Source organism: Rhinoderma darwinii, chromosome 7 (assembly GCF_050947455.1).
Source record: "Rhinoderma darwinii isolate aRhiDar2 chromosome 7, aRhiDar2.hap1, whole genome shotgun sequence".
Lineage (NCBI taxonomy): Eukaryota > Metazoa > Chordata > Amphibia > Anura > Rhinodermatidae > Rhinoderma > Rhinoderma darwinii.
Genome location: NC_134693.1, coordinates 5,333,551 through 5,358,108, shown reverse-complemented (window position 1 = coordinate 5,358,108; position 24,558 = coordinate 5,333,551). Strand labels below are relative to the sequence as shown.

Here is a 24,558-nt window from a genome sequence, read left to right as displayed (position 1 = left end):
CAAACCCTTTAAGGGAGGAAGGCCTCGCCGTATGAGGGGAGGAGCTCCGGGCCTTGCTCACAGATCAGCTCCATTATATCACGCACGTTTATTTTGTGTTTTTAGGTAAATACATACGCTCCATCGCTCAACTGTAGAACCAGTCAAACCAGTCCAGTGTTCAAAACAAGCCATCATTATTTCCTGCTACAAGGTTACACGGCTCCATACTCCAATACAGAATTAAGGGGGTTTGACACTGGGCGATAATCGGGCAGATCATTAATTCATATAACGCTCGTTGCCGTTAATTGCCCAGTGTAAACAGGGCAGCGATCAGCAGATGAACGAGCAAACGCTGGATCATCTGCTGGTTGTATACTTTTAAAAAAGTAAAATATTCTGGCTGTCAGTAGCACATCTTGGTGTGTAAACAGGGAGACGTGCTGCCGACATGATGATAACATATGGGGACGAGCGATCTGAGTAACGACCACTCATCCCCATCCATAGATCCGTGTGACAGGACAAAACGAGCGCCGATCAACGATGTCTCATTGATCGGCGCTCGCTGCATCGGCCGATATAATAGGGCCTTTAGAGTGTCAGCTCTGGGAGATGGTTATCAGCTGCATCTCATTGCTTTGCATTATTATCATGTACACTATTTAGAGGGTAAGGCCTCATGCACACGACCATAGCCGTGTGCACGGCCGTGATTTTCGGGTCGGCCGGCTGCGGACTGTCAGCCGCAGGCCGCCCGCAAATCGCGGGACATGCACATGGCCGCCGCCATTGTTTTCAATGAGCCCGGACCGCAGAACCGGGCCGTAATAAGACATGCCCGTTCTTTCTGCGGTCCGGGCTCCCGGGCCGTGCAAGGACCGCAAAAACTACGATCGTGTGCACGGCCCCATAGAAAAGAATGGGGCCGCAATTCTCCCGTGGATTTTCGGGGGAATTTCGGCCGCAAAAACACGGTCGTTAGCATGGGGCCTAATGGGTTTTGCCTGTGTGCCATGGTTGATTTTGTTATGGGGCATCCGCTTGTGGCAAGGTCTCCATGTATTATCTGTGAGGTTACATAGGACTGCAGGTAAAGTTACTGTAGTCGGGGGTTATCACCATGTTATCTGTGATGTTACATAGGACTGCGGGTAACACCTACTACATTATCTGCACTCAGAGAGTTTTTACTTAGTCTTGACCTGTCCATACACATTAGATGAACGTCAACCGAGCCTCAGTGGGACCAGCTGACCATCTAATGTTTTTGTGTCCCGACTTTCCCCCAACGGCAGATGTTGGATTCCAACATGCCCAATCCTTTGTTGTCACAGGAGTTAAGCCGCTGCCAAAGGTGTCCGCACATTGCCCTCTCCCCATTGAGAACACATATACGCTACGCTGAGTTGGGCATGCATGTGTATGGGGGTTCGGGAGGAATAGTAGTCGGCCGAACGAGTGTTGGACCGACAGCTACCTGAGTTGTATGGCACCTTTATTTGTAATGTTACATGGGACTTCAGGTCAATGTGCCACAATGCACAACCAATGTAGTTAAGTGACAGTTTCAGCTCTGCTCCATTGGTAGCTTTTATGAAGTATAAAATGTCTTGCACCGTTCGGCCAGATACATCCAGTTGTGCAGTGCACAGGAGATTATTGCCCTCTGGTAGTTATTATATGCACGATCAGGACCATTGGAGTGTGGTTCCTGTGGAGATCACAATCACTATTTCCTGAAGGTACAGTCCAGCTGGATGGAAGTTTTTTTTCTTTATATATCTAGTAGACCTTTTTGTCCTACTAAGGGCTTATTCAGACGAACATATAAATAGTCCGTGTGACGGCCTTTTTTTTTTTTTTTTTTTATGGCCGTCACACGACTGCATGTATTTCTATGGGGCTGGTCACACGGCCGTTGTTTTAACGGACCGTGTGAAGGGACATGTCCTATTTTTGTCTGTTTACACCGATCCCTCAATAGCGTTAAAGGGGTTTTCCCATGAAGGACATTTGACATAGCTGCAGGATATGTCCGATAGATGCGGTTCCCACCTCTGGGACCCGCACCTATCTCTAGAACGGGGCCCCCTAAACCCCGTTCTAGCTTTTGTGCTCACGCTGCCTCCCGGCCACTTCCTGATTACATGGTCTGGAGTTACAGAAACCATGTAACTCGCTGAGCTACGCTGTTTCCGTAACTCCCACAGAACTGAATAGTAGTTACGGAAACCGCGTATCTCTCATGTTACACTGCTACCGTAACTGCCATTCACTACTATGGGAGTTACGGAAAACAGGTAGCTCAGCGATTTACGCTGTTTTCGTAAGTCCCGAGCATGTAATCAGGAAGTGGCCGGGAGACCGCGTGAGCACAAAAGCTAGAATAGGGATTAGGGGCCCCGTTCTAGAGATAGGTGCGGGTCCCAGAGGTGGGAACCGCATGTATCTGACATTTATGACATATCCTGTGGATATGTCATAAATGTCCTTCATGGGAAAACCCCTTTATGTCTATGAGGAATCCATGAAAACCGGTCCCGCATGGCTGCGAATTGAACGTGAAAAATTGCAGTCTTTCACGCCCGATTTCGTACACATTCGTCTGAATAAACCCTTAGGGCGCGGAATTACTGCGGCGGCCAAAGGTAATATGACAGTAAATGGGATATTTAAAATCTCGTTCATACTTTCTGCCTTTGTCCATGACCACGGTATTTGATGTATCCCCAGTGCTGAGGCCCTTCAGGAACATTTAGGTTCTTTTCATACTGCGTTTATACGTCGGGAGATACTCCTGATCTCTAACGCTGAGGCATCCCACTGTACGGCATACAGGGGCATATAAAATTGTAGGTCTCAGCGGCACGACCAGCATACAAGAGAATCCCCTTCAGTGGGTGGTCCACGCAGCAAAATGATCCCAGGTCCAAGGGAACTCACTGGTCCAAAATAGAGGAGAATAACTGCAGCACTCACTCCAATTGGGGCAAAAAGTCTACTTGTTTATTCCCTAAGCATGAATTGCAACATTTTAACCCTAATGTGCTTGAAAAAGACCCTATTCGGGTTGAAACGTTGCAGTTCATTCTTGGTGAATAAACAAGAAGACTTTTTTCCTACAATTTCAGTGCTGAAGTTATTCTCTTCTGTTCTATACATTGGCCTATGACTCCCATTATAAAAAAAAAAAAAGCATACTACGTGGTATATATTTTTCTGCGGGGTGATTCTGTATTGAATAGTGTAGTCAAACTTGCTATTCAATACATTTAAAATAAGGGAATGTCGATGTATGCCGGGGCCCTACGGACATATTCTCTGTATACATCCAACATACACTGCGGATAGAGTCTTATATGTGTGGCTGATATCCGCTGCTCCTCTCACCATGTCTGGTTTTAGTTCTTCATTCAGGTTTGTACGGTTACAAGTCAGAGCATTTTTGGAATATTTGAGCCACCACTAGGGGAAGTGATGACCGAGCTTTATTCAAACCACAGAGGGGGCGGTGGAAACGTGAGCGGCAGCCGTTAACCTAGTGACACCAGAAACTCAGACCCAGAGTATTCCCGGACGTTATAACCAGAGATCTGCTGAAACTGGATCTTAATAAAGCTACTGTTCTTGAAAAGATTTGAGTTTGATCAAATCCTTGGACTTTTATCCATATAAAGTGACTTATGATTTCCTGTAATTTTAGGAGTTCTGAGACTCCCACAATCTAAAATTAACAAACATTAAATAAAATCTGCGTGCTTGATTTTAATATGCAAAGTCTGCAAATTATATATGCTACCATATATAGTTCAGATGTATTGTAGAAGATAAGTTTAGTTATACCAAGTGTACAGGCATACCTAATCTAACCAACAAAATAAATACTATTACACACAATACATACTTAACGCATACATAGTAATACATATATAATAAACACATACATAGTAATACATATATAATAAACACATACATAGTAATACATATATAATAAACACATACATAGTAATACATATATAATAAACACATACATAGTAATACATATATAATAAACACATACATAGTAATACATATATAATAAACACATACATAGTAATACATATATAATAAACACATACATAGTAATACATATATAATAAACACATACATAGTAATACATATATAATAAACACATACATAGTAATACATATATAATAAACACATACATAGTAATACATATATAATAAACACATACATAGTAATACATATATAATAAACACATACATAGTAATACATATATAATAAACACATACATAGTAATACATATATAATAAACACATACATAGTAATACATATATAATAAACACATACATAGTAATACATATATAATAAACACATACATAGTAATACATATATAATAAACACATACATAGTAATACATATATAATAAACACATACATAGTAATACATATATAATAAACACATACATAGTAATACATATATAATAAACACATACATAGTAATACATATATAATAAACACATACATAGTAATACATATATAATAAACACATACATAGTAATACATATATAATAAACACATACATAGTAATACATATATAATAAACACATACATAGTAATACATATATAATAAACACATACATAGTAATACATATATAATAAACACATACATAGTAATACATATATAATAAACACATACATAGTAATACATATATAATAAACACATACATAGTAATACATATATAATAAATACATACATAGTAATACATATATAATAAATACATACATACAGTATTACATGCACAAATAGCATTATATAATACATAACATAATACACACATACCTAGTCTTACATACATAATAAATACTATTACACACCGTACATACTTAACACATACATAGTAATACATAAATAATAAATAAATGCATACATACAGTATTACATAATACATATATACATCCTATGACATACTTAATACATAACACATAAATACATAGTCTTACATGATAAATACATACATACACAGAATTACATACATAGTCTTACATAATAAATACATACATAAATAGTATTACATACATAATACATACACAGAATTACATACATAATACATTCATACTATTGCATACCTAATACATAAAAGCATTACGTACTTCATACATACATAGTAGTACATACATCGTGTTACATACTTCAAAACACACATAGTCATATATACATAGATCGTATCTTATACTTCATACATACAGAAAACTTTGCTAATCGCTGTATGTGAAACAGCAATAGTGTAATATAAATCTCTATGCATTGACTTACTGCTGAACTTGTTCTTATACGCAGCAGCCAGTCTGAACAAGCAGAACTGTAGTGTAAAGCATAAGGGAGGGACAGAACAGCAGCCGGAGCCTCTGATGAGACGGTGGGTTTCAGACTACCACAGATTCCCATAGAACATGCAGCTAAACTGGAGTCACAAATCATAGCTGTGCTCTAATATAGCAGAGGTAAAAAGCAGGTGGTGACTGATATAGAAGTTTTTAGCCCACAATTGAACATTCAATATAATTATATTTAATGGGGGGTCATCAAAAAATATCACAATGTTCCAAATTGCACAAAAATGGGAAAAAGGACAACATCCAAGGCCAAAATTCAATCATATACATAGTGCAAGTCTTAGCAGGGGCTCTGTCCAAATGACCCCAGACATAGGCCCCATGCACGGGCCGCATTTGCGGGAACGGACGGCCGCAGACAGCCGCCCTAATATCCTATCTTTTGCGGTACACTTCTACAGCCCGGACACCTTCCCGTAAATAAACAGGAAGGTATCCGTGGACAATAGAGGTGAATGGGTCCGCAATTACGGGCGAATTTTTACGGTAGTGTGCATGGCGCCTTAGCAGCCCACATATATTGTGCTCACATTGTTAACTGGGCATGAGCCCAAACGTTGCACGGCTGGATTAAAATACATTATATTTATTGTTTGCATCAAAACGTGAGTGCTGTCTTTTTTTTTTTTTTTGTAGGCAGTATTTCAAATTTTAGATTGTTCTAAATTGGAATTGAGTTGCTAGCAAGAACAACAGGCGTCAAGTTAGTGAAAATCACAGAGCATCTTAAGGCTGAGACGATCATTAATCATTATCATCGTCTGTGGTACCAAAATGGATCTTCAGACAAGACTCTGCCAAACCCACCGACCTAATGTGAATGGGGATCTCCTCCGAGGGCGGATAGGGCATGTTGGATTTCAACATGCCCGATCCTTAGTTTCCACAGGAAATATGGCGCTGCCAGAGAAGTCTAACAGCACCTTACTCCCCTCTCCCCAATATCTATGCTCGGCCAAGCCAAAAGATCATGTTAATGGGGAAATTGTCGTGTCTATCTCCGCCACTAGTTGTTCCCAATTAAACGCTAGTAACAGAAGACCCAAAGATACGTCATGAGCAGCAGTGCACTTTAACCATATTTGCAACAGTGAGAAGTCCCATGAGAAACCAGCACCTCTATATTGAAGAAGGCTGGAGCATTAGGGGCAAATATTCCCAACGCTGGCCAACATGTATAGAAATCGTAGTAATTGGAGTCACAGATATACACATTTAACATAGAGATGCAGAATAAAATGTCACTTCCTGCCACTTGGGGGCCACACAGTTTGTAAATAAAGGTTGGATTTGTGACACTTTTGTGTAAAAATTAGAAGGTGAACATCAACGTCCGTTTGACGGTCCATATCGAGAGTCTCCTGGGACTCCCAGCAGCCTCGCAGGATGTAGCTGACCGGAGACCAGACATTACGATGCAGCATAGCCTCATCCAGGAATTGGGGTCAGGTGCATTTACGGAGATTGCAGTTACAGATGATTATCACACGTGTAATATTATATATATTAATCTTATTATTTACATTCACTTTTTTCCCTCTATCCTCTCAATTTGTTTACTATCTAGAAGAGGCCTATAGTGTCATCCTGACCTTTCTGGTTCAAAAACAGAATGTGAGCTACAGTAAAGACTGATACGTAAGCAGAGCAGTAGGAGAAAGGTGTAACTGTAGAATAAATCAGATAAGATGTCATTCAGGGTCTGTGAAAAGCTGGGTGACTGACCTGGTAGTTAGCAGTAGTTGCTGTAAGAAACACTTCAGGCCCATACAGGTTATTCCACTATTTTGCCCTATATAAACTGACCCTGGAGAATTAGCGTAGGACCTGCTTCCTCCTTCTCCATACCTGAGCTGCAGGTGACAGGGACATGACAGCCGGTTCTTCCTCAGCCACTATAATATGAGACTTTTGTCCGTTCTGAATACATTATTACTTCATTGTGCAAATGTGAACAGATTGAAAGGTTTGAAATGAACTTATGGCGTCTGTGCCCGGTGGAGCTATGAGAGCAGATTGAGCCCGCTCATGTTCCAGAACCTGTCTCTGGCAGCGTATGCTGGTGTGGTGGTAAAGGGGGGGGGGAAGAGGGTTAATGGGTTTTATAGCATTGAAGAGACTCTGAACCTAAAGTAACAACTCTGCATTTACTGTGTAGATGAATACAATCTTATAACGCTCCATAACTGTAATAATCTCCAGAGACATTACATCATATATGTGACTGATATCAGCCGCTCCTCTTATAACACTCCAGTACTATTATATCCTCCAGAGACATTACATCATATGTGTGACTGATATCAGCCGCTCCTCTTATATCACTCCAGTACTATTATATCCTCCAGAGACATTACATCATTTGTGTGACTGATATCAGCCGCTCCTCTTATATCACTCCAGTACTATTATATCCTCCAGAGACATTACATCATATGTGTGACTGATATCAGCCGCTCCTCTTATTACACTCCAGTACTATTATATCCTCCAGAGACATTACATCATATGTGTGACTGATATCAGCCGCTCCTCTTATAACACTCCAGTACTATTATATCCTCCAGAGACATTACATCACATGTGTGACTGATATCAGCCGCTCCTCTTATAACACTCCAGCACTATTATATCCTCCAGAGACATTACATTATATGTGTGACTGATATCAGCCGCTCCTCTAACACTCCAGCACTATTATATCCTCCAGAGACATTACATTATATGTGACTGATATCAGCCACTCCTCTTATAACACTCCTGCACTATTATATCCTCCAGAGACATTACATCATATGTGTGACTGATATCAGCCGCTCCTCTTATAACACTCCAGTACTATTATATCCTCCAGAGACATTACATCATATGTGTGACTGATATCAGCCGCTCCTCTTATAACACTCCAGCACTATTATATCCTCCAGAGACATTACATCATATATGTGACTGATATCAGCCGCTCCTCTTATAACACTCCAGTACTATTATATCCTCCAGAGACATTACATCATATGTGACTGATATCAGCCGCTCCTCTTATAACACTCCAGTACTATTATATCCTCCAGAGACATTACATCATATGTGTGACTGTTATCAGCCGCTCCTCTTATAACACTCCAGCACTATTATATCCTCCAGAGACATTACATCATATGTGACTGATATCAGCCGCTCCTCTTATAACACTCCAGCACTATTATATCCTCCAGAGACATTACATCATATGTGACTGATATCAGCCGCTCCTCTTATAACACTCCAGCACTATTATATCCTCCAGAGACATTACATCATATGTGACTGATATCAGCCGCTCCTCTTATAACACTCCAGTACTATTATATCCTCCAGAGACATTACATCATATGTGACTGATATCAGCCGCTCCTCTTATAACACTCCAGTACTATTATATCCTCCGGAGACATTACATCATATATGTGACTGATATCAGCCGCTCCTCTTATAACACTCCAGCACTATTATATCCTCCAGAGACATTACATCATATGTGACTGATATCAGCCGCTCCTCTTATAACACTCCAGCACTATTATATCCTCCAGAGACATTACATCATATGTGACTGATATCAGCCGCTCCTCTTATAACACTCCAGCACTATTATATCCTCCAGAGACATTACATCATATGTGACTGATATCAGCCGCTCCTCTTATAACACTCCAGTACTATTATATCCTCCAGAGACATTACATCATATGTGACTGATATCAGCCGCTCCTCTTATAACACTCCAGCACTATTATATCCTCCAGAGACATTACATCATATGTGTGACTGATATCAGCCGCTCCTCTTATAAAGCTCCAGCACTATTATATTTTCCAGAATTTAGGGTCAGTTTCCCTTTAATGAGAATGTAAGGTGAGTAATATTAATAAGACCAAAAAAGACCAACGCTTTTTCTGAAAAAAGTAAACGGTGGGATCTAAAGTCTGGGTGTGACCCCAACCTAAAAGTCAAATGTCTGGCATTCAACCAAGCCACATTGTAATAATACATGGATACAATGTAAATGTTTTTATTGCAAGTAAAACATAATAGGGAAACACCTCCCCAGCCTGAGGGGAGGGGGGGGGGGTCCGTTCACTCAATAGGCCGATTTTATTACAATCCCTCCCCCCTATTGCCCATATAAAATTGAATTTATGAGCTGTCCCTCATAACATATATATATTAACCATGGCTACTTCTTGTTACCACCAGAGATCTATAATGTCTAAACTGGAAGGATTTGGTCGATTTTATTCCCTCTTGATTCAATGCAAGATTAATTCGCCCAATATATCAAAATTGCTGGAAAATTGGCAAAACTCAATTTGGGCACATTGAATTACCAATCTCTATTATTCTCTTTTATTGGCGAGGACTATGATTGTGTAGACACACACCTATATATTCTTTTGTTTTTGTATATACCCCGGATAGTAAAGCGCAGCGATAAACGTTGGTGTTATGTGTGTCCATATGAGAAGCATTTATAACCGAGCCTGTGGCGGAGAATCTTCTGGTTTTACTGGGAAGATTAGTGAAATAATTCAGCAATTCTGTGATTGTAACTGGGGAAACCTTGCTGCATTCCACTGCTAGAGTTCAGTTCACTCAGGCGACCAGACGTTTCATCCATATTAAGCGCTTGTTTGTACAGCGGGCGCTTTACAAGAGTAAAAATGACTGTAAAAATGTGCAAAATCTGCATCAGCCCCAGCAGGGCTGCAAATTTTAAATAGACTCTACAAGAGCAAACAGGAGGTAGAGAGTCTGGTGGAGTTTCAATGCATTCCTGGAGACAAGGCTCCCCCAGCACCCACCCACAGGGCTTTGTGTGGCAGGACAAGTATGGCAGATACAATAAAGGCATTTGTTCTCATGTCAACCCTTCCCCCACCTGCACAAAGGGAATAGCAATCTTGTCCTAACATGGGCTGTGCAAAGATAGACCACAACTGCTAATAATGGTTTAACTGGGTGCAGGAGGTAACATGACGCCACCTTTAGCAGACATTTTTGCAGGTGACACCCTATGTGGGGTCATGTGACTCCAGGTCAGCTGCATGTATGTTAGGGGCACACACGGCTCCCGCATGGCTCTGATGTCCAGGGTCAGTGCAGGTATGTTCCTCAAGAAATTCTTAGATTTGTGGGTTTTTTTTTATCACACTGTTCATTCGTGACATTTAGATGTGATCACTACAGTCGCAGATCGTCTACTAGAACATTATTTCACCTTGATTTCATACTTTTCCATTTGAAAGATGGTCTTCAAATATTTCCGGTTTCTTTTTTTTCTATTCTTAAGTACCTCATATGAAAGTTTTATTTACGAAGCACCATGGGTAAACTGATGAGCAAAAATAATTACAGTATTGTATCTATGTAGGAAAGCGTCGCAGAACAATGACACACTGACACTAAGGCTGTGTTCACATCACCGTCGCTTTCTGCTGAGGGGCTCCGTCGGGTAAACCCCTCAGCGGAAAGGCAAGCGTTTTGACGGAATCAATAGCCCAGTCGACTTCGCTATTGGTTCAGTCAAGAACAACGGAACCCTGTCACAACGGTGACAGACGGAAACCGTTAGCTGAGGGGTTAACCCGACTGAATCCTCAGACGGAACACCTCAACGGAAGGACAACGGTGAAGTGAACAGGCCCTAGGGCTCCATTCACACGACAGTGAAAAAAAAATGGCCATTAAAAATGTCAGTTTTTCATGGCCATTTTGCATCAGTGTGTCTTTACATTTTCATACATTTCCAGTCCGTTTGTCCGTTTTTAATGGCCGTTTGTCATCCGTTTACCTTCCGTTTTTCATGGCCGTTAAAAAAAAAAAAAAAAAGATGGCATTTGTCAGGTTTTTTTTTTTTTTTTGTCCCAACCCCCTGAAAACACCACAGTGCCCATGTAGATAGTACTGAAATGTCCCTGTAGATAGTGCCACAGTGCCCACTGTAGATAATGCCCACATAGTGCCACAGTGCCCACATATAAACTGCCAGTGCCCACTATAGATAGAGCCACAGTGCCCAAATAGTACCACAGTGCTAATTGTAGATAGTGCCCCTGTAGATAGCGCCACAGTGCCCCTGTAGGTAGTGCCACAGTGCCAATTCAGAGAGTGCCACAGTGTCCCATGTAGATAGTGCCACATGCCCCAATAGCACTCCCCCTGTAGATAGCGCTACTGCAGGAGCGGAATCCCTCATAGACGGAGGATTCCTCATAGACGGAGCCCCTGAATTGTCTGTCCATATATGGACAGTGATGTCAGGAGAGCGGAATCCCCTGCCGGGGGTTCCGCTCCATGTGTAACCCCCTGACGTCACTGTCCATATATGGATAGTGACGCCGGGGGCTTCTCCAAGAGCGGAATCCCCTGCCAGAGCGGGGTTTGGCCGCCGGGGATTCCGCTCCTGCAGGGAGCTACAGTGGCGCTATCTACGGGAGATGGGGGGGTTTGCTATCTTTAGGCAGGGAGGTGCTATCTACAAGAGCCAGAGATTTTGCGATGCTCTGCCCAGGGATTCCATTGTTGAAAGCCCTGACTTCACTGTCCTTATACTGACAGTAATGTCAAGGCTCAAAGTAGCGCTGTGTGCGGGGAGTCCTCGACCATGATCAGTTTTTACCGGCTGTTACAAGGATTGTCTCCTGAAAAACGGCCGGTAAAAACTGATCCATTGACTTCTATGAAAGCCGTCTGGCTGTGAAAACGGACAAAAATAGGACATGTTCTATTTTATGGCGGCCAATATTCACAGGCCGTTAAAAAACGGCCATGTGAATACACCTATAGAACTTAATTGATCTGAAAACGGCCGTGTGAATGTAGCCTTAAGGTACACGATAATGACACACTGACACTTGGGGTGCAGAATAATGATACACTCACACTTGGGGTACAGGATAAGGATACACGGACACTTGGGGTACAGGATAATGATACTGACACTTGGGGTGCAGGATACTGACACTTGGGGCACAGGATAATGACACACTTATACTTGGGGCACAGGATAATGACATACTGACACTTGGGCCTTGTTCACACAGTTTTTTTGACACGGAAATTGCACCGAAACAAGGCAGAAAAACGCCTCCCATTGATTTCAATAGGAGACAGAGGCGTTTTTTTTCCAGCGAGTGGAAAAAAACCACTCACGGTAAAAAGTGCTCTTTCTTCGGGAGTGTCCGTTTCTGACCTCCCATTGACATCAATGGGAGGCAGAGAAATCGGTTTTTGCCCGCTGCGCTCAATTGCCGCGGCCGAAAAACTTTGCAAAAAATGTGGCAAAGAAAGTGCAGGCAGGTCAAAATCTGTCTCAAAATTCCTGAAGGAATTTTGAGGCAGATTTTTCCGCCTGCAAAAAACTCAGTGTGAACAGAGCCTTGGGGTCGCAATAAATTCAGATTATATTTACAGATTAGCAGTGGGGATTAAAGGGCAGGTGTGTGACAATTTGCACAATCTAGTCCTTCTGTTTTAGAACCTGCCCGACCTGCCTGAGAAGTTTGATCAAGGACCACGTGAGGTCTTAATGGCTTCTTACATGCACTGTGATGGAAACTCCTACACCGGCATGACATAATCCTGCTGAAAGATGGATGTCAGGGATTGAAGCCCGGCTTGTAGAGAGACTGAGGATAAAGCAGGGTGAGACCCCGGCATGGGCTCTGTGTCTATAAAGCGTTCTTATCAATGTTCTTCTGACCTCTGGTCCTCTACAGAAGAACGCTGCAGCCCCCTCTCGGTCTGAGCCCTAACCCTTATCTGCCAGTAAAGTCCCACAGCGCATTGTTCCTATAATCCCTGTGCCTGGGGAGAGCTCAGCCTCGCTGCCTGACTGTACAGGTTTAACCTTTCCCTGTAATACACCTTCATATTTAACACACACAGATATTGCAAGAAGCTGCCAGCAATTCTGCACAGATCCAAAGAATACAGGATTAAAAGCCTGCAGCACGGCATTGTGGGTGGAGAATAATCTCCTCTTCGCTTTTATAAATGCATCACTTTTGGGCAGAATGTTTAGAGATTGTCTCCTATATTTTTTCTTACAATAATGTGGCAGTAAGAACTGGAGAAAATCCCGATTACAGTCCTGACAAGTCTCCCTGCCTCTTCTCTGCCCTCAGTTCAGTCACAACTCTGCCTTGAGCTGAAGAGCTGACTAATCTGACACTGACTGGTTGCTAGGGAGTCGACGTGAATTATTTTTCTTGGATTGTCTAAAATAAGGCGCATAGATATATGACGCTCATCAACGGTCGCCGATATTTATAGTCCGTTTAAGACCCTGTTCACATCACGTTTATGGACTCTGTTTAACGTATACATCAGGAAAAGCTCCCAACGTTTACGTTAATCAGAGGCTGCGACGGATACCATACAGTGGCATAAGTCAACCATAGACTCTAATGTTAAAGGGTAACTAAACGTTTGACAAACTTCTAACATGTTATAGTGAGATGTCAGAAGTTGTGATTGGTGGGGTCCGGGCACTGAGAACCCCACCAATCGCGAAAACGAAGCAGCAGAAGCACTCGTGTGAGCTCTCAGCCGCTTAGTTTCTTTTTGGCTTTTTCCGGAAAGCCGATGTATCGGTGTACGGGCTCATAGACTTTCTATTGAACCCGTACTCCGATACATTGATTTCTGGAAGAAGCTGAACAGACCTGAAGCGGCTCAGTGCTCACATAAGCGCTTTTGCCACTTAGTTTTCACGATTGGTGGGGGTCTCAGTGCTCGGACCCCCACCAATCAAAACATCTGACATGTCGCTATGATTTGTCAGAAGTTTGGTCAAACGTTTAGTTACTCTTTAAAGAAACTTCACAAGTTCTGTTGTATGGAAAAACGTAATCGACTACACTATTCCATGTTTTTTTTCTTTTTCAGTATATTGACATATACCGCCCCATGGAGGCCAAAAGGACACTATTTTGTCCTCTGTTGGGCTGATGTTACCCTATAGACATGTTTAATGTGTACATCAGATGCTTTACTGGCGTACATGTTAAATGTAGGGAAAAAACATGATGTGAACAGGTCCTGAGACGAATGACTTTGCCTGGAGTAGATCTGACTGCGGTGCCCTTGCATGGCATTACTACTCAGGAAGTCTTCTATTTATGGGAAAACATCTCCTCTTCCTCCTACAATCACAACTTTATCTCTGAGATCTCTAGCTGGATAAGTGCCAGAAGTTTACACATAAACGTTGTCTGAATTTTGCTAGAGGTATCTGACCCATAATATGGAGTTTTGGAGAGAGATTTGTGTGGATAAATGAGAATTTCCATGTGGAGCAATGTAGCGCGATGTCGGGAGTCCCTGGGAATCGTGTGCATACGTTGTAATATAACATGACGTTGTTTTCTTATACATTGTATACAGTGCACGGAGACACCACTTGTCTTTTCATTATTATCCTGCTCTCTGGTGACGTGTTCCAGACCTCTGCACCTTCATGTGAGAGGTTTATAGTCTCAGACCCCTGGTCACAGCAGAGACGCAATAAAACTAGAGTTATCACAGATCACACCCCGGGGCCTTGTACTGGAACAGATGGTACTGATGTAGAGGGTTATATCCTGTTCCCATAGTTTTCCCTGGATACACAAGTCCCAGCAGCCTGTAGCTCTCAGTGCACTCAATTCAGAGACCGCCATAAACCCACATGTCATAAAAACTGTGCAAACCTGAGGTGCAATCCTCTAACACAAAGAATCTGGGTGCCAACCAACACGTCTCACAGGGGTGGTTACCCAGCTTTTTAGTGTCCTGAATGACATTATTGCTGAATATCATTTCACTAGCTTTATATTATGTTAGTGGTGTATGTGGGACTGAACTGGCCCATTGTGGACCCCTTGTGACCACCCTTCCATGCCTATACACTGGATCTCTAGGGTTAGAGAGGATAACATTTCTGTGGAGACCGATTTTGGCCTGTGCAGCGAGCGCCGATCAACGAGACAGCTCGTTGATCGGCGCTTGTTTGCTCTATTCACAAAGAGCTATGGATGGGGACGAGCGGTCGTTACTCTGATCGACAGTATCATGTCTGCAGCGCGTCTCCCTGTTTACACACCAAGATGCGCTGCCGACAACGATAATATTTAACTTTTTTAAAACCATACGATCAGCAGATGATCGAGCGTTTGCTTGTTCATCTGCTGATCGCTGCCCTGTTTACACAGGGCAATTATCGGCAACGAGCGTTCCATGAACAATCGCTTGACCGATAATTGCCAAGTGTAAAACCCCTTTACTGTCAAGATGTTTTGAAGACTCTATTGGTCGCTTATCTTTACCTACAGATCTAATCCAGTTTCTCCAGGTCATCCTCCATAAACCCTGAGATAATCCCAGCAGACGGTCGGTGGCCGCTCAAAGGTCGCTGTTTATGGACACACTTCTCCCAGCGGTTTGACGTCAGCGGGCGAGATATCACCAGGTGTTTATGCAGCGATCCGATCTGTGTATCCGTTAATCATTCACCTTAAAACAAGCACAGACTCAGGATGCAATATATATCATCCTAAAATACTTGGCTGACCACACAATAATGGTCTCAGACACTGGAGTACGTGATTGATGTTGTATTGGACACTGAGAACTTGTATAGAGATGTAAACGCATCAATGAACATATGGAGATTGACAGTATAATTAATTATATATATATATATATATACACAGCAGCAAATAATACAGTATTAGTCTCCATGCACCTGAACGCATCTGGGAAAGGCTTTCCTGACCTCACAAGAATGATTGTGAATCCCATCCTTGGCATTAAATATATTCCTCCTGCACGGAGCTATAATACGCTTATGTGCACAGAGCCACAGGGATGTAGAAGAAAAGAAGGCGTCTCTAGGGCTCGTGCACATGGCACAGTGGCACTCCGAGTCCCTACAGCTCACTACTATGGAGTTGTAGACAACCAATGCGACGCCATATGGTGCCTCCAATGGAACATGCCATGATTTATTTTCTAAATTTGGCGCTGGGCTCAATGTTTAAACTTTTATCTGAAGTGGTGGCAACTGCTCTCAGGACTTTCTGCTCTTAGGACCCAAGCTAGAATTAGAAAACTAATGGTGGTGAGATCATGTTAGAATATAACATTAGTGAGGGCTGGTGAACTTCTCTAACTTACTGCTTATTCCGAATCACCACATGCCAAAGTGACTTAGAAATCATTGGCAACTCTGAAGAGCGGACCAGCGCCTTATAGGTTTAGGAGCATTACAGAGAGGCCACTTTGTTCTGGGAATAGCTGAGAGTTGTAGATTTTAGACCCTAATATTAACTTCTGGTTTGTTACAAAGTACCTTTAGTATAAAAAAAATAAATCTAAATTGACGCTAAATGCACGGCTTATAAAAGGCTACATTTATGTTGCTGGACTGAAGCTGTTTCATGTTTATTGGGAGTGATCTGCTGGTTATGAGATTTGCAGGTCATGCTTATATTGGGTAACCAGCACATAGACTGTATCTATTTTCTTCTATGGGCCGATATATTGACACCGTGGTAGATTTTCTCTTTTCTGCTGGACACACGAAAGAGCAATGAGTTATATTTCTGCCTACAAAAAACGTGAACCTGGTTTATTTCCAGTGCTCTTCACAGTGTGATTCTAGCTTATTTTTCCAGCATGTGAAGCACTAATATCTGCGAGTGCCTGACACGCTGCTCGGGCCTATCAGCCTCTGCTCGCGTCACTTATGGCAGAAACCAGCCCCGTGCTCTTCCCTCTTCTCCATGTCATTTTCTCATTCGCCATTCCGGTCTCTTCTGCTCAGATGCAAATTACTTAAAGCTGCATCTGTATCTGATATGGGGGTTATAATGATGGACTAATTAGTCGTCTTAATTGGATCGTGTCACAAGCCAGCAGAGGATGACTCTGGAGCGGAGATAATTTAGTCAGGGTTGCGTATGATAACTTTATAAATTAACCCTCTCTGCTTCCCGTCAATGTCTGTTGCTGTTTACGCTTTTATTTTAGCTCTTCTAGTCTCTTATTAGGACAACCCATTTTTAATAGCGGCCTGCCCTGCGATCAGCCGATCACCATAGGTCTTACTTCTGTAAACCCTGGCGCTCTGCTCTTATCACCAGCGAAAGCTGCGTCCCATGTAATGCATGCATGAACAGTTCTCTGTTCTCTCTCATAGAGGGGGTCCCTAATGATGGATCTCCTCTATGATGCCCATATACCCTAATATAACACATGGACAGAGGTTGTCCTGATGGGATAGTTTAATGAACATAGGATAGTCTGATCCTCCCATGAACATTTATGTAGGGTACAACTTTAAAGTTCACAATAATTCAATATTGAAAAGGGAGATAAGCGGCGGCCAGGCACCTCTTGTGGAAACAATAGGTTTGGACAAGAAGACTCCCGTCTGTGGGATCCATGTTTATCCACAGCAGCAGACGCCATAATCATTATATTGGCTGCAGATGCTGTAGAAGTCAGAGGCTTAAAGAGGATCTTTCACTAGTTTATTCTCTAACTCACAACTAATCTAATAGGCGCTATGATGCTGATAACTACAGTGTAAATTTTTTTCAAAAACGTTTATTATTTGCAAAGTTATGACCATTTTTCTAAATATGCTAATTTGGCTATACTTGCCAAATGGGAGAGAGCTTTCTTTTCACTCCGGGCGGTGTAATGTTTTCTGTATGACGCTGTCCAATCAGCATACAGCTTCTCCCCCTTCCCTGCCCAGCAACCCAGTGTGATCATATAGTATACAGCCTCCATTCCCCACTGTGTTTTCAACTGGCGATATATCTGTGGTTGTGTCTCATCTTTCATATGACACCGGAACCACTGTTCTAGTTGGTCCACAGCCGGAGATATGGCTATTTGAAGTGATCCCCCTTCCCTCCAGCCTCAGTCTCTCACACTGTGTGAAGCAGCTTCATGCTGATTGGAGATAGTCAGGGGCTGGGAGGAGCTCCACCTCAGGAGAATCGCTGGTGGTGACACCCACTTGTCTAGTATAGCCTCATTTGCCCATTTTCTAAAAAAGCTCATAACTTCTAAAATAATAATTTTTTTGGGACACAATTTTCACTATTATTATCAGTGTGACAGCGCCTATTAGATTGGCTAGGAGATAGGGCATTACTAAACTAGTGACAGATCCTCTTTAAGCTTTATGGCAACTTGACCATCCCAACAAGATGCAGCATGTGGCTTAGTGCTCTGCCATGTCACATAGGAATGCATTGATGTGATGCAATATATCTGTAGAGTGACGGCCACATAGAATTACAAGATGGTAAATAGCCCTTTAAATCGAGTATTGAGGTAGATCTCTTCCACCTGGCTTATGTAAACACCTTGTCGTATCTCCGATCAGTACCTGAGTAATGACCTAATGATGAAACCGCCGGCAGAGGTTATTCATTACCTTGCTGTGTCTTTGGTCTTACAAGGGGTTAATATCTCCAGTCAGCAATCACCCTTCATTAGTTTCAGGAATCACTTTGCCAGGGTTTAATCAAGGGGCACATGAGCCATTCAGACGAGCGTTGTGTGATTTACCGGGATTAAGATGGTTGAAAAGCGGCTGAACTTGTCGCCATTCAGAAAACTTATGTCAGCAAACATCCCCGCTGTACGTTACATTAGCAACATTTTCTCCCTTACCTCGTTTGAACTTCGGGTCTTTAAGTAAAAATCTGCTTTAGCGAGAAATTCTTATCGGCATAAATAACCTGGATTTTCACAATTGTTCTCTCCGAACCGTTCACATACATTTCAATAATTATATTTTCCTTTTATACTCTTGCAGAAAGCGAGCTTTACATCTTTGATAAGAAAAAAAGAAGAATAAACCTGACAGGTACACACATCATCTATGCCAGGCTGGCAGCTCTTATCCTAATTACAGACTCCCCTCCCCCATAACACGCCATAAATCGACAAGCCAGAAGCAACAATCTATATAAATGTTTATTTCACCATCAGAGTGTAAGCTCTTAGGAATAAATTCATGTTTTGTTTACCATTTGGGAAGATGTGACAGTAACTTGCCTGTCCTTTTGATTTAATTCTATTAATAAGAATTTGGCTGGGGGAGCGCTGGACACTTATTTTCCTTTTCTCCTCATATTATATAAATTTATGGGGCTCTGAGGTGGCGTTTGCAGCATCATATTTTGTCTGTTCCCTTGAGTCGATACCAAGCAGACGGCCATCGTGTAGCGTTTATATAAAACATATTCTACCTAAGGGTTTCCACAACCGCGTCTATTGTATCAATTAATTTTTCCGTTGTTACAAGTTGTCAGCTAGACCGATACTGCAAAATCATATATAATATACAGGTAAAATGTATACAGCACAGTAATGTCATCAGTTCTATATTAATAAGCAAGGCCTGAGAAGAGGGGCCCAGCTCAGGCTTTAACCCTCTCACTTTATTATGGGCTATGGGAACCTGCACTTGGTTCTCCCACACGTAAGCTGCCTATACACTTGCAGCAGATGTTGGCCACACGCTCGTTTGGCTGACAGCAATTCCTCCCAACTCCCCCACACACATGCACGCTCGGCTTGGTTTTCAATGGGTAATGGGTAGAGAGGAATAAGCAGATGTCAGATACCTCTTACAGCAGCTGATCTCGCAAGGGAACCAAGGATCAAGCACGTTGAGATCCAATATGCCCGATCCTTGTTTCCCACGACATCTTTTGTCGGCACACCCCCGTACATATTGGTCAGTCCCGACTAAATCAGCCGGCTCCGACAATTTTTATCTAAGGTGTATGGGCACCCTAAGTCACAACTATGTTAGGCTTCGTTCACATCTGCGTCAAGGCTCCGTTTATGGTTTCTGTCTGAGCTTTCCGTCAGGAACCCATGAACGGAACCCTGACTGAAACAAACGGAATTATAAAAGCGTATCCGGCACACCAATATTGAAACAAAGGTATTTTTATTTTGTTTTTGTTTTTAATGCCAGTGGCAGAGTGCAACGTTTCGGTCTAAGTGACCTTCATCAGGCACTGAGCCGTGCTGGAAACTGCATAGACGAGCACTAGTGGTGCTGATACCGGCTGGCCGCTGTATCATGGCGTCCCATAGGTTTCCGTTTGCATCATCATTGATTGCAATGGTGACGGATTCGGTGCAAATGGTTTCCATCGGTTGCCGTTGTTTAAGGGTTCCGTTTTGATGTATCGAATAGCGCAGAAAAAAAACGCCAGAAGTGCCTCCCACTGGTTTCAATGGGAGGTGGAGGCGTTTGTTTTCCGTGGTGGCTTTTAGCCGCTCGCAGGGAAAAAAAGGCAGCATATTCTTTCTTGCCGTGGTTCCGCCTCTGACCTCCCATTGAAATCAATGGGAGGCAGAAAAAGTCCTGATCACTGTAGAGCCAGGCAGCAGATATCGTGGCCCGGCTGCAGGGCGCGGTGTCTCTGGTGTCCATGGTCTCTTTGAAGCAGTTGTGTTTTTGTTCTTCAGGTTACGCCGGGAAAGATGATAAATTAGAAGAAAGTTTTGTTCATGGGAAACAACCTGCTCCTCTGTCCTTGTGAATGTTTAACCGAGAAGCCCAGGCAAGAGTTTCATTAGCAGTCAGGCCCCGGGCGCTGCAGCCTGTAATGATATACAGACATTAGTGGCGGTGAGTTAATTGCATCGTCCTCAGACACAGAATCAGGCAAGTTCTAGAGCACACGGGCAAACGTGGCAGAGGAGGCTGTGACTTGTAGTTCCCCAGCAGCTGACGAGACTCGGGGGCCCATAGGTCTATTATCTGGACCTGGAAAATCTGAGGTGTCTCCAATAACTGGATGTTGATGGATTGTAATCACAATGTATTCAACCTCATACTGCACAGCAGCCAATAGAAGTCTCATGTGAAAAAATTTCACTGACTTTAGGGAAAAAAAATTAATTGTGAATCATTATGTGAACCGTCAACAGGTAACCACTGGTGTGGGGAAAAACGAATAAAAAATATAAGACCCTCTGGGGTAGGGCACGGGGAGTAGGTGGCATTGACATGTAAACCTGGGCCATACTCCACCACTACTGGAGCTACAACGAGGGAGGAATAATCCTAGGCCTGGGCAATTAATCGAAAAATAATCGAAATTCAGTGCAATTAATCTTGAGAATTTTGGTTTATCAATTATTTTTTCCTGGTTTAAACTGTATCTTCAGGACGCAGATACAGTTGAATCCAATGGTAGAGCAGGGGATCTGCTCTGCCATTCACTATGTATCGCTGGACGCGAGGCAGTGACATCATCGCGCCTCTCTGCGCCGAGCCGTACAGACTAGAGGAGCAAAGGGATCTCCTCCACTAGACATTGGAACGGGGTTAAGCGAGTACGTATATTATTATTATCAGGCACTATTGGGGACAGCTGTGGGGGACTTTATACTGTGTGAGGGCAGCTATAGGGGCATTATACTGCATGGAAGTCATTTATGGGGGTATTCTACTATGTAGAGGCAGCTATAGGGGCATTATACTGTGGGGGGCAGTTATGGGGGCATTATACTGTGGAGGACAGTTATAGGGGCATTATAATGTGTGGAGGCACTTATGGGGGCATTATACTATGTTGGGGGCAGTTATGGGGGCATTATACTGTGTGCAGAGCAGTTATAGGGGCATTATACTGTGTGGAGGGCAGTTATAGGGACATTATACTGTGTGGGGGGCAGTTATAGGGGCACTATACTGTGTGGAGGGCATTTATAGGGGGTATTATACTGTGTGGAGGGCAGTTGTGGGGGCATTATACTCTGTTGGGGCATTGTAATGTGTGTGGGCAGCTATGGGGGCAATATACTGTGGGGGCAGTGTCAAGGGGTATATTATCTATAGTATAATACGGGAGGCTCAAGGGATAAATATTCAATGGCGTAGCATGCAAATATGGAGTGTGGCCGAAATAATCGTTCAATAATCGTAATCGAGGTTACATGTTCAATTAATCGTGATTTTGATTTAGGTCATAATTGCCCAGCCCTAAATAATCCTGAGGTCACTGTAGAAGGGGGAGTCTTGAACGGGCAGAGCTGTGGTGGCATAAACCAGCGCCAGAAGGAGATCTCATTTTGCTTTCCGGTATTTCTTGTACAGTTTGGCATCATTTCAGGAGTTGACTCTTGAACATTGATGAAGATGATTTTTCCAGTGTTTTCCTTCTAGTGACAGAAGACGCGTCGGTGCCCAGGAGTCGCTGGCATTCCCCGGAGAGTCTGAGGCTGGTGTTGTTGTAATGAGCTTCAGATAAATCCTCTGTACATCCTTCTCCTTTATTCGCCTCTTTGGCGAGCGGTTGATCTCACCACGGCTGAGTAGAGATAGTTTGTGAGGAGGTGATGGAGGCGCCCTCTTTCAGATGTCACCAGTTGTATCCGCTCAGTTTTATTCCTTATCACCCAGTTCTATAATTAGTTTCCCCACTGTACCCTCCCTGAGACGGGCGCATGGTAGGCACTGGCTGGTCACATTATCTGTAGAGAGCAGGTTTCCATGTAATAATGTGATATAACTGGGTGTGAGACAAAACTCAGACCTTATGGTCACCCCAACTTTCTATTTCTGGATCTCCCGGAAAGTGTTTTCAGGACACCCGGTATATTGTCTCTTCTATTCTTTAGTGTCACTCCTGATTGTACATATACACAAGTCACAGATAATCTCATTTACAGGTTCAGCGTGATCATATGTGACTACATTCCCCATCATTTAATGTCACTGAATTTGATTATAAGATAGTTTCCAAAAGACTTGTGCTTCTGAGCCGCTGTATCTAAGTCGTTGATCTGTGATACAGTCTACTGATTGTGTCATACGTGATATGTTCGATATATCATATCTGCTGAGCTGCTGTATCTAATCCTATCATGTGTGATACTGTCTTCTGAGCTACTGTATCTAATCCTATCATGGGTGATACTGTCTGCTGAGCCGCTGTATCTAACACTATCGTATAGACAGTCTGCTGAGCCGCTGTATCTAATCCTATCAAGTAGGATACGGTCTGCTGAGCCGCTGTATCTAATACTATCATGTGATGCTGTTGGCTGATCTGCTGTATCTAAACCGATCATGTATGATACTGTCTGCTGAAATGCTGTATCTAATGTGCCGCCGACATGATAGAAATGTATGGGAACGAGCGATCGTAGTATCATAGTCTCGTCGATCAGCGCTAGTTTTTATACCCATATCGGCCGTGTGTAAAGGACACCTTCAGATGTGGCGGAATTGCTATAGATTTTCTGAGTGGATTCTATATATCTGCAGCAATTTACAGTACAATACATGCGGACAGAGTTTAGGAGACACCTTCGACACGTAGCGGAAAAATCTGTGCGAAAATCAGAGCATGCGTGCAGAAATCCGCAGAAAACACATGCACGTGGATTTTCCGCGGATTTGGGGTAAAATCCATCACGTAAAATTGCTGCTTTTTGTGGACTTACCAGAGGGACTAGATATTATGTCACATATTGTGTATCTAAGCCTGTCATGAGTGATACTCTCAGATAACCACACAGCTCTACATCCCCAATCATCTCGGGCCATTTTTACACATCAGTATTTATAAGCCAAAAGTGGGTCCAAAACACAGAAGAGGGGCAATTCTTTCCATGATACTTTCTCTGTATCGGTTCCGCTCCTGGTTTTGGGTTACATGTACTGACATAATACTGCCGTGTGATAGTGGCCTGAGCAGATAGGGACATATATAGCATTATACAGCCCATAGTAATTCACTAGATGTGAGTAGAGCAGCCATGGAGCCAATAGTTACAATGCTGCTTTATAGTAATAATGTAATATATACAGTATATCTCCCCATAGTGTTACATCAGGGGCTGTGATTGATACATTTTACATTACCTGTTGTCTTTCTTCTACACAATGACAGATGTGAATAATACCACCAAGAACGCCGCGCCCGGAGTCTACTTGTGGAGTCGGCAGGTGGGGAGGATGAGGTTTATTAGCGATGGTTCATCGTCGGCTTGATATAAATAGCTTGAGGTCTCGCACCTATAAATAATTCTAGATTTCATTCAATATGTGTCTCACACACCCTCGTATTAGGAGTCATTGTGCTTCCAGAGCATCCGGCCG

General features: G+C 42.8%; 1 protein-coding gene across 17 annotated transcripts in view; it reads left to right on the top strand.

Moving 5' to 3' along the window:
* Positions 1-24,558, top strand: part of PTPRF (protein tyrosine phosphatase receptor type F) — a 717,955-nt gene that overhangs the window by 480,323 nt on the left and 213,074 nt on the right. The window contains exon 6 of one of the 17 annotated variants that reach the window (XM_075832639.1): positions 19,240-19,290. The exons of the other annotated variants lie outside the window; for them this stretch is intronic. The gene's annotated coding sequence lies outside the window, so the exon portion shown is untranslated. The remainder of the gene's footprint in view (positions 1-19,239; positions 19,291-24,558) is intronic. 17 annotated transcript variants of the gene reach the window in all.